This window comes from Oncorhynchus gorbuscha, linkage group LG26 (genome assembly GCF_021184085.1).
Source record: "Oncorhynchus gorbuscha isolate QuinsamMale2020 ecotype Even-year linkage group LG26, OgorEven_v1.0, whole genome shotgun sequence".
NCBI lineage: Eukaryota > Metazoa > Chordata > Actinopteri > Salmoniformes > Salmonidae > Oncorhynchus > Oncorhynchus gorbuscha.
This window is the reverse complement of record NC_060198.1, coordinates 39,844,990-39,858,314: the sequence shown is the minus strand read 5'-3', so window position 1 is coordinate 39,858,314 and position 13,325 is coordinate 39,844,990. Positions and strand designations below refer to the sequence as shown.

The window sequence follows — 13,325 nt, the reverse complement described above, 5'->3', positions numbered from 1 at the left end:
CTAATAGAAACAGTTTGGGGTCTTTTTCTTTTCCCCATGAACCTGCTGAAACTTTAATTTGAATAGAGTTGGAGCCCAAAAAGATTGCAGATGGCTCATTGGTCCCGCACTGCACAGAGATCACAAAGTTAGTGCTAGTAGTAAAATACAATAATAAAAAGGGACTCTGCTGTCCGAGCATCAGGGGGAAACTGGTTCCACCATTGGAGTAATGGGACAGAAAAGGGCTTTGACTGGCCTGTGTGGGAGCTGATCCAACACTCTTCATGAGTCATGCTGGACAGAGAGACCACTATATTACTCTCTCTTCATGAGCCATGCTGGACAGAGAGACCACTATATTACTCTCTCTTCATGAGTCATGCTGGACAGAGAGACCACTATATTACTCTCTCTTCATGAGCCATGCTGGACAGAGAGACCACTATATTACTCCCTCTTCATGAGCCATGCTGGACAGAGAGACCACTATATTACTCTCTCTTCATGAGTCATGCTGGACAGAGAGACCACTATATTACTCCCTCTTCATGAGCCATGCTGAATAGAGAGACCACTATATTACTCCCTCTTCATGAGCCATGCTGGATAGAGAGACCACTATATTACTCTCTCTTCATGAGCCATGCTGGATAGAGACCACTATATTACTCCCTCTTCATGAGCCATGCTGGATAGAGAGACCACTATATTACAACCTCTTCATGAGCCATGCTGGATAGAGAGACCACTATATTACTCCCTCTTCATGAGACATGCTGGATAGAGAGACCACTATACAGTATCAACAGTACCACCCCATACATACCTGATACATTGGGCAACATTCATAGCCATCTGAGGGGACCTTGCAGCAGGTGTTGCCCTCCTTACACACCTCTCCGCCTGGGCAGTCATCAGCAGAGACCTGGGCCAGCAGAGACCTGGGCCAGCAGAGACCCGGGCCAGACTATTGATAATTGATAACAGGTGGACCCCCTGGTTAAAGCCTGTTTTTAGTGTTTCACCTGTCTAGTTATATAACGTACTGCTGATCAATAGATCAGGGGGTAATTTATGTTTATTTCACTGTGTATTGCTGTTGATTTCACTGGGTATTGCTTATAGAGAGTGTGTCTATTGTCTTCTGTCCCAGGTTGCTGCCATCATGACTCTACCTTTTGACGTGGTGAAGACACGAAGACAGATCCAACTGGGAGAGATGGAGACACTGGGAGATGTGTAATATACGGTTTAAAATTATACTGTTACATAATTACAGGGTCTTATGTACCCATATGGCCATTCACGTCTGAAATCGTATTTTATCCTCTCTGATAGAACGTAGGATTGCCCACTAAATCTCTGTCTTTCTCCCCTTCCTTCTTGTCCCTGTGAAGAATCCAATGGCGTGCCGTGGGCCTGGGGCCTGGGCCTTCAGTGAGGTCCTACTCAGTCCCACCCGAATTAATCCACCTCTTATTTCCATCATTATGATGCCATGGCTCTAGACACTATACATTTAGACAGAAACGCAGTATGAAACCAGGCGTTGCGTCACCTTGAAATTGACATTTTTATTCATAGAATTGCAGGGGAAGAGTACAATATCTTTTCATTGTGCAGCTCCCGTTGCCCTGCACGCTTGTTCGTTGAGCTGTAGATCCACTCGGGTGTCCCCAAAAGTTTTCAAAAGCACCATTGCTTGTAAGTGCCCAGCCGTGTCTCATTGCTGCCTTGGTTAGACAACTCAAGTTTGCAAAGCCAGTATGGCTCCAAACACCAAATCTATCACTTGCAAATAATAGGCATTCCCAGCAGTACAGTTTGCAGTGCTTCTCGGAGCCTGTGAGCCATTGATAGCGCTCGTAGTTGGAACTTTGAAAGTGGCGAACGAACCCCTTTCCCGCCTGTGACAGGCTTTGTAGCATCGGCGTCGGGTGACCTCTCCTGACAATGTCTAACTTTTCTTGAAAAGTTTGTCTTGAGAATGGCGTTATAATTATATCCTCGACCAAATCGATATCTTCTCCTCCTTCCGCCATTGTGGGTTAAAAAAACAGCTTAGTAGTACGCAAGTTAATTAGTTTATCAAATTCAGTTTCCTAGTTCTGAGGTTTGCATATACCTGCCCATATAGGACCTGCCTCTCAATATTGGTAATCCAATCAAAAGACGTGCACGCACTATATGCCTGCTAGCTGGCTCCTGTGAAACACTGGAGCCAGCCAGCAGGCGTACAATAGCCAACTCTAAAGCTGATTGGTTGACACGAAATTTTAATTTCCATTCACTTTAAGCTACAAGCGCCCGCACTATTGATTCTGAAGGCCTGAGGGCAGATTTTAGAACCCTGGCAACACATGATGGCAAATATGATTGGATAAAAGATCTAACATAAAGACCAGCCCTCCAAATCTCAACCTGAGGCTGGAAGCAGTGCAACCAAGAGGAAATAGGGCTCTGACGGCCCACCACTGGAAGAATCCCACATCCACATGGCATATCATGAGGGGAATTTTGGCTGAATCGGGATACAGGGGGCTCTTTGCAGGTAAGTCCAAAGGATATATAAAAAGTATATAATTATGCCATTTAGCAGACGCTTTTATCCAAAGCGACTTACAGTCATGTGTGCATACATTCTACGTATGGGTGGTCCCGGGGATCGAACCCACTACCCTGGCGTTACAAGCGCCATGCTCTACCAACTGAGCTACACAGCTACACATGCCTGAAGCGCTGTTATAGTAAGCAGTCTGAATGGAGGACTAAATCAGGTAAATTGTGTCTCTTTATCCCCCTCAGGTTTCCTACCCAGGGTGATCAAATTTGCCCCAGCCTGTGCTGTCATGATCAGCACCTATGAGTTTGGGAAGATCTTCTTCCAGAAGATAAACCTTGACCGAGAGCAACAGGCCTGCTGAGGGGCTGTGTGTGTGGAGAAGCAGGGTTGGCTACCTTCTTCTGTGGCAGAATGGGAAGAGACTGTTCGCAGCTGCCAATGCATGCTCACATGCACACTCACATGCACGCTCACATGCATGCTCACATGCACGCTGTGCAAGACTGCTCCTGGTTAAGACTTTGCACCTAGAAACCTGAGCTTCAAATCACCCTGGAGGAGTCTCTGTCTCTCAATTCAGACAAAGTTGAGGAATGGGCTTTTTTGTTGTTGTTTTCTAGCCCTTTCTATTGGCCCACAGGGAGGCTACTCCTACAACTGTGAACACTGTCATACGTGTATCCATGAATGTGTCCATTAGTTAAATTCAGAACTGTGGGGGAACGGCCCTGTGACCTAAGGCTTATTCAGACTTTAGCATGCTTTCCTTGCACGCTAAAAGTGTTCATCTTTGCTAGTACAGCCCCCTGCTGTTCAGTTGTAAAATAAAAAAGGTGTTGCACCAATCACAAGAGCTTTTGCCTTATCTATTAGCTGATGCATTTCTGTTACAGTGGAATTCTAGATTTTGAAGCTAGCGTTTGTACAGCAGGAAGGCGGAGCCATGATGCTGGTTGGCGACGTTAATCACGTGATGGGTCACGTCCTTGTATAAATACCAAACATACCCCTTACATAGGCCTCTTTTTCAATCGGCTCTGAGACAAAATGGTGAGTTCGTCTTTCTTATTTGAGACCGTTTAGCATCTTCTTAAACCTTATGTTGCCCCTCTAAGTCAATAGGTAGGATGTGTCATCTGTAATTAATAGTTGTATGTTAGACCTTACCATAATAACATGGTCTTAGATTATTACAGAATGAATGTATGAAGTAATCGTTGGCATACTGGTAGTTTAAAATGGCTGATACTCTGAGGCCTAGCATGCTTCGTTACTCAAATACATTTTAAACAGACATTTTGTAACGTTAGTTCACAATCAAACTTGTTTAAGACTGACAACGTGCTAGTTACATTTCTACTGTTTTATAACGGGCTTTACCTTATGAGGCCTGACCCATTAGCCCGACCAACAGTAGCTAGTCAAGGTCCTCCGAACCTCTAACGACTACGGTTACACATGTTTATTCCAAGACTCTGTTTCCGTCCATAGTTGGGATTTATTTAATTGGGATGTATTTCGTGAATATCGGTGACTAGTCCCTCGACGGGCGGACAGAATGAACAGGAACAGCATGAGGCCAACCAATATCGAGTTCTGACATATTGACTCAAGTGCGTTCATATAGTTTTGTATGCCTCATGGACAATGTGCTGAATTGCGTTGTCTTTACAGTCCCACCGTAAATTTTCGGCTCCCCGCCACGGATCCTTGGGCTTCCTGCCCCGCAAGAGGAGCAGACGTCACCGTGGTAAGGTGAAGAGTTTCCCCAAGGATGACCCCAGCAAGCCAGTCCACTTGACTGCCTTCCTTGGCTACAAGGCTGGCATGACTCACATCGTGCGTGAAGTCGACAGACCTGGCTCAAGTGAGTATTTGGCTTCATTCTGTTTTGTTTAATTGACTGGGTGAATATTGCTGTGGGATTGATGAATACATAACCAAGCCATATTAGTTTTGGTCTTGCATTACTGTTTGTCTTTTTTTCTGCCTGTGATGATTCCCTCGACGGGCGGACATATTGGGTCTAACCCTTGATGAATGTCGAGCACTGAGCGCAGTCGTTGAGCATTGAACTTATGCAATTTAAGTCTACTGTGGAACTCCTGTATTACTGACCTTCATACCTGACTATTTTCCTACAGAGGTGAACAAGAAGGAAGTGGTTGAGGCTGTGACCATTGTGGAGACTCCTCCCATGGTTGTGGTGGGTGTTGTGGGTTATGTCGAGACCCCCCGTGGCCTGCGTTCCTTCAAGACCATCTTCGCTGAGCACATCAGTGATGAGTGCAAGCGTCGCTTCTACAGGAACTGGTGAGCCATTATACACGTGAAAAAGAATAGATATTTTGATTATTGGTTGGATAGTGTATAATTGCGTTTAAATATGAGCTTTGAAGCATGTTGCTCGACATAAAATATGTGGTGTTTCAGTGAGTCTTAACATCCGGTGCCCCCCCCTGGTGGCAGCTCCGCTCGGGTGCCTCGTGTCCTGATGAGCTCCGGGCTCCTCTGGCCGGTGGAAAGCGCTTCTTAGAAACCGCGTCATGAGCCGAAAACCCTTCTGAAGCTGTAACTGCCCCCTTCGCCCCTGTGAAGGCTGGGCGAGCAGCTGAGTGCAGTGTTCTTCCGCTGGCCCCCTGGGGTTATGAAGGACCTGTGCCAACCCGTGTGCCTCTTCTCCCCTACCCTCCGGTCACGCTGCATGCTCTTAGGTACAAGTCCAAGAAGAAGGCCTTCACAAAGTACTGCAAGAAGTGGCAGGATGACGAGGGCAAGAAGCAGCTGGAGAAGGACTTTGCCTCCATGAAGAAGTACTGCCAGGTCGTCCGCATCATCGCCCACACGCAGGTGAGTGAGCGGGATAGAATACGCTCCCTGCAACGCCACAGTTTTAATCAATCAGATCTCCCTTTGTCTGTGACGAGACCACGGAACACTGCGTCAGGCATGACGTCCGACACGCATGAGGATACATTCCATGCTGCCTTCCTTCTGAGACTGTCCCCTGGATCACATTTAACCCAATTTTGGTTTGAATACATGGTGTTTGTACTAGCTATACTTGTCCCAGGACTAGCAGGCTCACATGCCTCTCTCCTCCCCATCCAGATGAGGCTGCTGCCCCTGAGGCAGAAGAAGTCCCACCTGATGGAGGTGCAGCTCAATGGAGGCTCCATCTCTGACAAGGTGGACTGGGCCCGTGAGAAGCTGGAGCAGTCTATCCCCATCACCAATGTCTTCACCCAGGATGAGATGATCGATGTCATCGGTGTCACAAAGGGTCACGGATACAAAGGTATGTGTCTGAAGGGCTTTGTGTGAGACACGGAACACTGCATCAGGCATGGTGTCTGACACGCATGAGGATGCATTCCATGCTGCCTTCTGAGACCACAACTCGCTAATGCCTGTAGTTAACCAAGCTTTAGTTATTAATGCTAAGCCCTCCGGTACTAAACATTGAAATTTCCCCTTTAGGTGTCACCAGCCGTTGGCACACAAAGAAGCTCCCCGTAAGACCCATCGTGGTCTGCGTAAGGTGGCCTGTATCGGTGCCTGGCATCCCTCCCGCGTGGCCTTCTCCGTGGCCCGTGCTGGTCAGAAGGGCTACCACCACCGCACAGAGATCAACAAGAAGATCTACAAGATCGGCCAGGGCTACCACACCAAGGACGGCAAGCTGGTGAAGAACAACGCCGCCACCGAGTACGATCTGTCCAACAAGAGCATCACCCCTTTGGGTGGCTTCGTCCACTACGGAGAGGTGACCAATGACTTTGTCATGCTGAAGGGCTGCACAATTGGAGTCAAGAAGAGGGTGCTAACCCTGCGTAAGGTGAGGAAAGAGATAATTCCATCTTATGCATGTATATTCCAATGCATTGTCAGTTGGCATTGGGTACTTATAAGTTGGCTGAACTGAATAGGTACGTATTAAATATGGGTAGTTCCCTCCCTGGATCGATGAAACTAATGGCAGTGTGCTGGCCCTGTTGCATGTAGGGTTCTGGCGTGTATTGACTTTAGGGCATTTTTTTTCATACCAGATGGACACTGTGCTAAATGTTGTTGTCCTGTATGGCCTGTTAAAGGAATGCATCACTAATCTGTATATTTAAAAAATATATATATATATATATATATGCTTTTTTTTCAGTCTCTGTTGGTGCAGTCCAGCCGTCGTGCCACGGAGAAGATCGACCTCAAGTTCATCGACACCACCTCCAAGTTTGGCCACGGCCGCTTCCAGACAGTGGAGGAAAAGAAGGCGTTCATGGTGCGTTCAGTTTCCATGACATTTACTTGTCTCTTCCAATGGCTTCACTCTGTTTCACAAGTCCCCTGGATCAATGTGGTGGACCCACCCTAGTTTACGTACAACTGGCATTGCAGCTCAGTCCCCTATGCCCATAGTGCACTTATCGTAACCTGGTTCACTCTTGGTATGAATTTGGGTTCCATTCAGGTGCTAGATCAAACTTCAGTGAGGCAGGGGAGCGGCATCATTTTTTTGCTGTTCCCTGTTCACTCTCTGGGAACATCACCCCTGGAGCCACAGATGGTGTAGAGCAGGGGTGTCAAACTCATTTCGCATCGTGGGCCACATACGGCCTAGGGAGATGTCAAGTGGGCCGGACCATTAAAATTATACCATACTCTGCTATAAATAACCAAAATATCAGGTCTTTCCTTTGTTTTGGTGTAAAGAAGCACAAGAACATTAGGAAAATGCCACGGAAAATGCAATAAATGACTTGACTCTCTGTTTCAATTGACTGTCTAAATCTGCCGATAGTTCCGAAATCCTCTCTGCTATAGTATTCCTCGTCAGGCTAATATTGGCAAAAGCTTGTCGCTTCTCGGGACATACAAGTTCAGCCGCCTTCATCATGCATCGTTTAACAAAGTCACCGTCGGAATACGGCTTCGATGCTAATGCTATTTCGCTAGCAATTAGGTAGCTGGCTTTTACCGCTGCTTCACTGACTTCTCGGCTCTGGATGAAAGTTGACTGCTGTTTCCTCAGACCCGCCAGCAATTCGTTAATCTTATCTCTTCTCAGTTGTCCTTGCAAGCCGTCATATTTTTCGCTGTGATGAGTCTCGTAGTGGCCTCGAATATTATATTCCTTCAATACCGAAACTTGTTGCAAACACACCAAGCACAAAGGTTTTCCGTGCATCTCTGTAAATAAATAGGACGTGGTCCATTTTTCTTTGAAAATTCTACACTCCTTATCTACTTTTCTCCGTTTGGATAACGACATTTTGGCTAATGAGGGTGTAGCGGAGAGGTAGAGACCAAGGTATTAACAACGTCGTAACAAGCAGCAGATGGCGCATTGATACCGTCTGCTGTTTTCAGTCTGTCTCAGTGATGCGGCTTGTCTTCTACTCTGATGGAAAGAGTGCGCCCCTTAGCGGATAATCCATGAATTGCAGCGAATTAAAAATATTAATTCCATGTCTTTTATGCATTTTTTCCACTTTCAAATTATCCTGCGGGCCTGATCGAACCTCCTTGGGGGCCGTATGTTTGACACCCCTGGTGTGGAGGCTGCTTATTAAACTCTATGCATTGTCACTGACCACTTGTCCTTTTGTCTACAGGGACCACTCAAGAAGGACCGCATTGCCAAGGAAGAGACTGCCTAAATGTCGTCCTCTAGCTCTGTCTAGTGGTATGAGTCCTCATGCTGCACTGCGGAGTTGTTTAATAATAAAACAAGTGAAAAGTCCTTCTTCGTTTCTTATGATATGCATAATCTCACACTTTAATCTGAGGCCTACGTGGGCCCAGCAAATTGAGTTCTTGTATTTGGGTTGATGCATGGATTTGTTCAACAAAAAATGAATTGCTTATTTGCTAAATGTGTCTTGGTCAATTTGAGTCTTGATAAGTAGGACAGTTGACAGCCCAGCAGCCTTAGGGGAAAATTTGACTAGTTTCTTTGTCACAAAGTTGTGTAGCTACTGTTTGTACCACCTATTGTTTGACACTGGTGTACAAAGACTCTGGACAGATGCACAGAACTGACCTACCCCTTAAGACTTGCTTTCGATGAGTGCCTCTAACTCACATTTCTGTGAATTTAGTCCATTTTGGCCGTGCCTGTTGACGATCAGCCCTTAACTTGTCACGGTCAACATGGCTCATGAAATAAGCTGATTTATAAAGCACTGCTTGCCTGTAGTTCACTAGTGGTTGCCCAACTTGAGGGAGCTGGAGGATGTTGATTCAGTTGGGCAGTACTGGTGGCCTTTTACCGCTGCCTGTCAGCATATTGGGAAGCTGCAGATGACAGCTTGGTGAATAATGAAACCGCAGCTGTGGTTAATTAGTACAGTTCAAGGCTAATTGATGGGTTGCGAATCTCATGACTGCCTGCATAGTTGCACTGCAAGATGTGTGCATTGTATAAATGCTCTGCTAACATCATTGTGCGTAATGGGACTTTTGTTTGGGTAACATCCTGGCACTTATTCCATCAACACTGAGAAAGTGACTGGACTATTGTGATATGGCCCGCTGCTGCAGGCTGTCTGGATTTTCAAGGGAATGAACACTACAGTCCAGAGTGCACTGATCAGGATGATAGTATGTTTAGATAAATTCCTTGTCAGATTTCGACCATTGCTTTGCATGAATGTGAATGTATACAGCCACGTCTTTCTAAACGAAAGTCATTTTCCATTCAGACAACTGGCTATACAAAGTGTACAGAACATTAACACCTATTGAGTTGCACACCCTTTTGCCCTCAATTGCCTCAATTTGTTGGGTCGGGAATGTTTCCTCTTGTGGCAACTTTGGCACAATGTCACTGGCGGAACGGGTGTTGGATGAGGGCTGCAGTAGATACCCCGGATAGGGGGGAGTGAGGCCTAAGGCTGTTTGATAAATAAGCATCAATCAGTGGGTCTTGTGACGGTATACAGAGATGACCCGTTTACAGTGTCCTATAAGGAGCAGTGGTAATTCTGCTGGCCGAATGGTAAACATCTAGCCGCCCGAGAGCACCCTTACCTGCCGATCTATAAATTACATCTGTAATCTAGCTGGGGTAGGATGGTCATCCGAGTCAGGGTTAGTTTGGCAGCTGAGGTGAAAGAGGAGTGATTACGATAGAGGAAACCAAGTCTAGACTTAACCTACATACACCTGCAGCTTTGCTATGTGCTGAGAGGACAGTGCACCGTCCTTGGGGTACTTCCTTGGTGACAGGCAGTGGCTGAGACAGCAGAGATTCTGACTTCATACACTGCCCTCTTTGAGAGCGGTAGTTAGCAAACCAGGCCAAAGACCCCTCAGAGACACCAATAGTCCTTAGCCGGCCCACAAGAATGGAATGGTCTACTGTATCAAAAGCTTTGGCCAAGTCAATAAAAATAGCAGCACAATGTTGCTTAGAATCAAGGGCAATGGTGACACACCCATAACCTGAGCGGAAGCCAGATTGCATACTCGAGAGAATACTATAAACATCAAGAAAGCCAGTCAGTTGATTATTGACAGGTTTATCCAACAGTTGGCTGGAAGTCCATTGGGTGGTGGACCATACTTGATGCACACAGGAAACTGTTGAACATGTAAAAACCCAGCAGCATTGCAGTTCTTGACACAAATTGGTGCGCCTGGCACATACTACCATACCCTGTTCAAAGGCACTTAAATATTTTGTCGTGCCCGTTCACTATCTGAATGGCACACATACACAATTCTTGTCTCAATTGTCTCAAGGCGTAAAAATCATTTTTTAATGATTTCACAAGTTACATTAATAAGGGAACATAGCTTTCACCTGGTCAGTCTGTCATGGTAAAAGCAGGTGTTTTGCACTCCATTTACGTCCCTCACGTCTCCCGCTACACATCTCTGCATAATACAGTATTCTGCACCCTTTGCAAAAAAATTGATTTTCAGAAGGATTTTCAAGGTCCTTATTTCCTATTAACTTAAAGATGTCCTCCAGTGATTTTTAAACTTTTCCTGTTAAGGTGATATCCCAAGTATAAAGACAGTAAAGTACTCACAGTAAAGGGTAAACAAATATGTTTTGATTAAAATAGTGTTTTTAGACAGAACTGCAAACTACCAGGAGGGCATTCAAGGAGTTGGTTTGATGGAAAGTCTATTGGCTCGAGGAACAATAGAAGAGCAATAGAGAACAACCCCACTTGTGCCGTGTCAGACATACCTGGACCACCTATTGAGATGTGCCTTTTGTTAAATAAATCAGGTGTTCAATGAGGCGAGAATGAGACTGGAGTGCTACTTTAAGTCTTTGGAGCATTGTTCACACAACAGCACATTTCAGTTTTTCAAAACATTCCCCAACGGAAGCATTTCTCGTCGTTGAGGTCCAAGGAGGGGAAAGAAATCCCAAAGAATGTGATATGAACATGATGCATCCACTGAAAGAAGTGATACAGTGTCTGGAGGGAGACTCATGGAGATGGCCTGTGTTGTGTAATAATTGTAGTATGATCTAAAATAAAGACGCGCGACAATGAGGTTCTAGCTCCAGTCTGTTTATTAACCTAACCCTCGCATGTCCTACATAGGCATGGATACCCCCAAGGGACATCCTACTACATCTTCCCCTCTCCCATGAACAAGAACTCAACATGCATAACCACTGAAGCATAACTGAAATGCAATTTGGAAACCAGTGTTTTTGTCTAACATGCTACTTCCCATCCTGAAACAGTATGAAAGTATTAAATCACACAGTATGAACATTAACTTAGGTACAATCTCTTTTTGCTGGGTATGGTCCCCAGCAGTATGTTTTCTCTTCACGTAACATAGTCTTTCAGCCACTCTGGTGGCTTCACATCCTTTTTTTGGGTGCGCTTGTGGCTCTGTGAGCATTCTCTCTCCTCCACCCTCTTTTTGTGCATTTTCTGTGGCCTCAGTCTGTGTGGCTGGTAGATCTGGAAGAGCTCTGAGGTGTGTTTTGTTCCTTCGTACCCCTCTGAGCCTGTGTCCATCACATAGGAGCGTGGGGCATCCGCTTTCCTCAGCACTATTGCTGGCGTCTTTGAGTTTGTAATCCACTCGTGTTGACCTTCGGTCAGCTCTGGCCTCTCTTTAGCACGGTGTCTCCGATTTAAAGTCTCCAGTTTGCGTTTGTTTCAGACGTTTGTCCCTCTCAGCGAAGGCCTTCCTGTTAGGCCATCTGGGTTTAAGCTGAGCCGGCGAGACAGGCAATGGGGAACGCAGCCTCCTGCCCATCAGGAGCTCAGCAGGTGACGGCCCATGATGCAGTGGTGTAACTCTGTAAGCTAACAGAGCCCTGTATGGATCCTTGTTCTTTTTCAGCAGTCCCTTGACTGTTTTCACAGCTCTCTCTGCCTCACCATTACTCTGTGCATGGTAGGGGCTACTGGTCACATGTATGAAGTCATATTCTGCGGCAAAAGCAGAAAAGGAGCTCGCAGAGAACTGGGGAGCGTTATCTGTAACCAGGACCTCAGCGACCCCTTGCCTGGAAAGAATTTGACTTTAATCCATTGATAACACCAGCTGATGTGGTTATGGGTGTCTTTGCTATTTCAATGTATCTTGAGTAGTAATCTACCACTAGCAGATAAGTGTCATTTTTCCAATAGAACTTATCCGCCCCTACCTTTTGCCATGGCCGTTTTGGCAGCTCCGTTGCCATCATTGGCTCCGGATGACAAGGTTGACAGTTTGTACAGACCTCACAATGGGCCACTAGCTTGGCAATCTGAGTACTCAGACCAAGCCACCACACTGACTGTTGAGCCCTCAGTCTGCATTTGGTTATCCCCATGTGTCCATCATGCACTCTGTTTAGCATTTCTGGTTGTAGAGTCTCTGGGATAACTATCTGTTGTCCTTTCATGAGAAGGTCTCCATTACAGTGGAAGTCACTTTGGTGCACCCAATAGGGCTTCAGCAGCTAAGGTAGTTCCTCCTGCCTGGGCCATCCCTTTTTGCACTGCTGCACTATCTGTTGACAGATGTCTCGTTGTTGCTCCTCTGCAATCTGCTGCAGTTTGGTCTGAGATGCAGGTAGACTGTCCCTTATTGCATTAATGGACACCTGTACCTCACCCTCTAGACATGGCTCCTCCTCTGATAATGGACGTTTAATTGGGGCCCTGGAGAGTGCATCTGCTGTGATCAGTGCCTTCCCTGGCACATACACCATCTTGTAGGTGAACCTCAGTAATCTGAGGCGGAAGCGCAGAACTCTGGGAGGCAAGTCGTCCAGTGCTTTTGTCCCTAACAGAGCCAACAGTGGTTTGTGGTCAGTCTCTGCTGTAAACTGCAGGCCAATAAGTTATTGGCTGAGCCTTTCACATGCCCATGTGATAGCCAACGCCTCCTTCTCTACTTGAGCATATCTTTGCTCTGTGTCGGATAAGCTTCGGGAGATGTATGCTATTGGACCCCACTCCATGTTGTCCAGCATCTGTGTGAGGACTGCCCCTAGCCCAAAAGAAGATGCATCTGCTGATACTTTTGTCTTAGCGTGGGGACGGTACTGGACCAGCACTCTCTGTGAGGCCAGATCTCCTTTGATTTTGTCAAACGCCACCTGTTGCATGTGACCCCATGACAGTCATTCTCTTTGGCTAGTAAGTCTCTGAGGTTTGGTTGTATCTGAGAACTGTGGGAGGAACTTACCCACATATGTGGCCATGCCTAAGAAGTTCCTGACTTCAGCCACATTCTGGGGTCTGGGCATATGTGATGGCGCTGATCTTCTCGGGGCCCGGCTTTATTCCAGCTGCACTGATTTTGT

General features: G+C 46.3%; 3 non-coding genes and 1 pseudogene across 4 annotated transcripts; all 4 read left to right on the top strand.

The window, feature by feature from the left end:
* Nucleotides 1-3,462: 3,462 nt before the first annotated feature.
* Nucleotides 3,463-8,285, top strand: LOC124015938 (annotated as a pseudogene). Its single transcript, XR_006835259.1, has 8 exons — nucleotides 3,463-3,595; nucleotides 4,220-4,412; nucleotides 4,690-4,858; nucleotides 5,260-5,395; nucleotides 5,657-5,843; nucleotides 6,026-6,383; nucleotides 6,705-6,824; nucleotides 8,158-8,285. The product of XR_006835259.1 is annotated as a 60S ribosomal protein L3-like (transcript).
* On the top strand, nucleotides 5,457-5,550 carry LOC124016587. Its single transcript, XR_006835397.1, has one exon. It is a non-coding gene; the product is annotated as a small nucleolar RNA U83B (small nucleolar RNA).
* LOC124016590 lies at nucleotides 5,863-5,943 on the top strand. Its single transcript, XR_006835400.1, has one exon. It is a non-coding gene; the product is annotated as a small nucleolar RNA U83B (small nucleolar RNA).
* On the top strand, nucleotides 6,961-7,091 carry LOC124016577. Its single transcript, XR_006835388.1, has one exon. It is a non-coding gene; the product is annotated as a small nucleolar RNA SNORA54 (small nucleolar RNA).
* Nucleotides 8,286-13,325: the final 5,040 nt, after the last annotated feature.